Here is a 4442-nt window from a genome sequence, read left to right as displayed (position 1 = left end):
AACATTACCATAACAACATAAAAGAACAGTCAAGAACCCATTGGATTATTTGTCACTCAACCACAAGTAAATTTAGTTCATAATCTGGATGAGAAAAATAAACACAAATATATTGGTCTCGGAATACATCAAATCAATTAAAGGAAAAAGATAAATATAAGTTGAGCACAATGAAAATCAAAGTCAAGTAATTCTGCACGATTATCCAATGTTGCCGTAACAACACTCTTCAATTCTGATCTTCTTCTCCTTCGTTCCTTCTAATTACTCTTATGAAAATTCCTTGCCGCCCTTCTATGTAGTGCACGCCTCCTTTTTATATTGCAAATTAGGTTAAAACCAAAGCCCATGAGCGTGCATGTGTTTAAATTAGGAAACATGCAGATCGCAACTTTAGGGCTGACTCGCGCCTAAATTTTCTCCTGCATTGCTCCCAAATTACTACAGCACTAGTTGCTCTAACAGCCATTACAACACTGTTTTATTCCCGATTGTGCTTTACTTCTTTTGTGGCCATCTTCCTTCCTCCTCTTGCTCTTCTAATGCCTCAACATCCTCTCACGAATTTAAAACCTACAATTTAAAACCTGTTTTTAGCACAAATTACTATTATTCAATCAAAACTTATTAAAACTCAACTAAAATAAATATTTATGCAAAAGGTACCCAAAATGTAATAAAAACACCTTATTTGTTCTCTAAGTGACCTTGATTCAAGTCTAGAATTTATGTAATAACTCTCATTTCCTAGAGTTATCAGTGACATCCCAATCGGGGTCTTGAAAGCCGTTCTATATGCTCATAATGCATCATCAAGTCTTAATGACCAATCTTTTCTATTTGACCTCACCGTCTTTTCTAATATGTGCTTTATTTCTCAATTAGAGATCTCAACTTGGCCACTGGTTTGGGGATGAAATGGGGTCGCCACTTTGTGAGTGATTGAATATTTTATCAAAAGAGCTTTGAATGCTTTGTTACAAAAGTGGGCACCACCATCACTGATTATCGCTCGAGGGAATCCAATGCGTGAAACAATGTTGCTTTTTAAAAATTCTATCACCACCTTGTGATCATTGGTTCTACATGGAATTGCTTCTACCCATTCGATACGTAGTTAACAGCAACCAATATGTATTGATGGCCAAAAGAAGGGAGAAAGGATCCCATGAAGTCGATACCCCATACATAAAAAATCTCAACCACTAAAATTGGATTTAGTGGCATCATATTAATTCATGTAATGCTCCCCATTCGTTGACACCCATCACATGAAGAACAGAAAGTGTAACCATCTCGAAATATAGTTGGCCAATAAAAACCACATTGTAAAACTTTAGTCATTGTTTTCTTAGCGCTGAAATAACCTCCACAAGCTTGTTCATGGCAGAATGAAAGGATATTTTGAATTTCACTTTCTGGGACACATCGTCTAACAATTTGATCTGTATAATACTTGAACAATTAAGGGTTATCCCAAAAGAAATTCTTTATTTCCGCAAAAAAATTGGCTTTGTCTTGCTTGGTCCAATGCTCTGGAAGTTGACCTGTAACAAGATAATTAACGATATCAACATACTACGGTAATACTTCCATACTCATCAATTGTTCATCTGGGAAGGATTAATTCAATGTTAATGGTTCTATAATTGTGTCAAATTGGAGACGAGAGAGATGGTCTGCCACAACATTTTCTGTGCTTTTCTTATCTTTGAATTCCAAACCGAATTCTTGCAAAAGTAACACCCAACGAATTAGTCTAGCCTTTGCATCTTTCTTTGTGAGAAGATATTTAAGAGCAGCATGATCTGTGAATACAATTATTTTACAACCAATGAGATAAGATCGAAATTTCTCTAATGCAAACACTACTGCTAGCATTTCTTTTTCAGTAGTTGAATAGTTCAACTGTGCATCATTCTAGCATAGTAAATAACATGGGGAATTCGATCAACCCTTTGTCCTAATACTGCTCCTACTGCATAATCAGATGCATCACACATAAGCTCAAATGGTAAGCTCTAGTTTGGGGGCTGAATGATGGGTGATGATGTCAACAACTGCTTTAATTTTTCAAATGCCACAAGACATGAATCATTAAAGATAAAAGGTACATCCTTAGCAAGTAGATTGCATAAGGGTCTAGAAATTTTGGTAAAATCTTTAATGAAACGTCTATAAAAACCAGCATGTCCAATGAAAGATCTTACTTCTCTGACTGTTTTAGGTGGAGGAAGATTAGAAATGAGATCCACATTTGCTTTGTCAACCTCAATACCTTTGCTCGAAATGATGTGACTGACAACAATACCATGTTTTACCATAAAATGGCATTTCTCTCAATTTAAGACTAAGTTCTTCTCGATACATCTCTGCAAAACTAGTGTTAGATGATGTAAACATTGATCAAACAAGTCACCAAAAATAGAAAGTCATCCATAAAGACTTCAAGAAATTGTTCAACCATATCAGAAAAAATGCTTAACATGCATCGTTGAAATGTAGCAGGTGCATTACATAATCCAAATGGCATCCTCCTATATGCAAAAGTGCCAAAAGGGCAAGTGAAAATGGTATTCTCTTGATCTTTTGGTGCTATGGGAATCTGATTATATCCTGAGTAGCCATCTAGAAAGCAATAAAATTCATGGCCTGCTAATCTGCTAATCTATCAAGCATTTGATCGATAAATGGTAGAGGGAAAATGGTCTTTATATATGACAGGGTTAAGCTTTCTATACTCAATGCATACAGGCCATCATATAGTCACTCTAGTGGGTATCAAATTCATTATCAGCATTGGTAAATACTGTGACTCTTGACTTTTTGGAGACAGCTTGTACAGGACTGAATCATGAACTATCAGAAATTGGATAAATGATACATACGTCTAATAGTGTAAGAACTTTAGTTCTAACAACTTCTTTCATGTTAGGATTTAACTGACGTTGTATTTCCCTAGTAGGTTTAGCATTTTCATCAAGGTGAATGTATTGCATGCAGTCTACCGAGTTTATACCTTTCATGTTGGCTATGGTACATCCTAATGCTCCTTTGTGCTCTTTTAAAATATCCAACAACTTATCTTTTTGTTCATCATTTAAGGATGATGAGATGGTCCATCCTAACTGTTGGGTAGCTCGAAGAGGTACCAAACTCTGTTCTTTTGGTCTGTTGTAGGTTGTTACCACTGGTGTTGCTACTTCTTTTTCAGCATGTACCGGTTGATTTCCTTCTATAGTTGTAGCTTGACCCCTAACACCAGTGTCTTGATGGCTGGGTTGTTATAATATACTCTCATCTTGAGGTGGTTTTTGTGAGGAATTAAGTTCTAGCCCCTTTTTAGTCACATCAACAAGGATATCAACATTCTTTCCAGATCTTAAGTTGATTGCTTTGCAGTGTTCCTTTCCCTATCTTCTTGGATCTTCTGCGTTGCTGGGTAAGCTTCATTGAGTTATGCTACTCATTACTGTGGCAAGCTATCCCATTTGGTTTTCCAGGTTTCTCAAAGAGACTCTGCACAATTGTTTCATTCTTTGCAATGTATTCCTTAATCAGTGCTTCCAATGAAGTAATTGGATCTTGGCTGGTGTGTTTTTGCCCTTGACTCTGTTGATGAAAACTAAGTGGTTGAGTGTTTATAGTCTGTCCATTCAATACTTGAGCATTTCGATTTTGACTGCTTCATGAGAAATTTGGGTGTTGCTTCCATCCAGGGTTGTAAGTATTTGAATATGGGTTGTTTTGAAGCTGTCGGTTGAAATTACCCATATAGTTCACTGATGCTGGATTTCCAAGACAGTTATCAAAGTCATGTTCTTCACCACAGTACACGCAAAACAGTTCAGCAACTTGCTTTACTGCTGCTGGAGCAGACGTCATGGCTTTCACCATGTTAGTCAATGAGGTGACTTGTGCTGATAAAGCTGTAATTGCATCTATATTATGTACCACTGATAATTATTATTGGCAATTCTCTCCAAGATTTCATAAGCTTCAGTGTAGGATTTAGATAACAAAGCTCTATTTGCTGAAGCATCCATCATCAATCTTGTATTAGGATTCAACCCATTATAGAAAGTCTCCAATTGTATGCAACAAGGAATGTCATGATGAAGACACCTTCTGAGTAGTTCTTTGAATCTTTCCCGAGCCTCATACAAACTCTCATCTTCAAGTTGATGGAAAGAAGTAATCTCATTCCACAATTTTGTATTTTTTGTTGGTGGCAAATATTTCATTAACAATTTATCGGCCAACTCATTCCATGTAGTGATGGAATCAGATGGTAATGAATTCAACCATGCTCTTGCTCGATCTCTTAAGGAGTAAGGAAAAGTCTTAGTCTTAAAGCATCTTGTGTTGCTCCAACAATTTTAAAAGCATCACTCACTTCCAAAAACAACTTAAGATGAAGGTGAGGATCTTCATTTGGCAGT

The 4442-nt window shown here is 36.4% G+C and overlaps 1 non-coding gene across 1 annotated transcript; it reads left to right on the top strand.

Moving 5' to 3' along the window:
• The first annotated feature begins 4107 nt into the window (after positions 1-4107).
• Positions 4108-4214, top strand: LOC112101388. The gene has a single exon (XR_002907514.1). It is a non-coding gene; the product is annotated as a small nucleolar RNA R71 (small nucleolar RNA).
• The last annotated feature ends 228 nt before the right edge of the window (positions 4215-4442 follow it).

The sequence above is a fragment of the Citrus clementina genome, unplaced genomic scaffold (genome assembly GCF_000493195.1).
Source record: "Citrus clementina cultivar Clemenules unplaced genomic scaffold, Citrus_clementina_v1.0 scaffold_2, whole genome shotgun sequence".
Classification (NCBI taxonomy): domain Eukaryota; kingdom Viridiplantae; phylum Streptophyta; class Magnoliopsida; order Sapindales; family Rutaceae; genus Citrus; species Citrus x clementina.
Note: the sequence above shows the minus strand (reverse complement) of the source record. Positions and strands in the feature narration are given on the sequence as shown.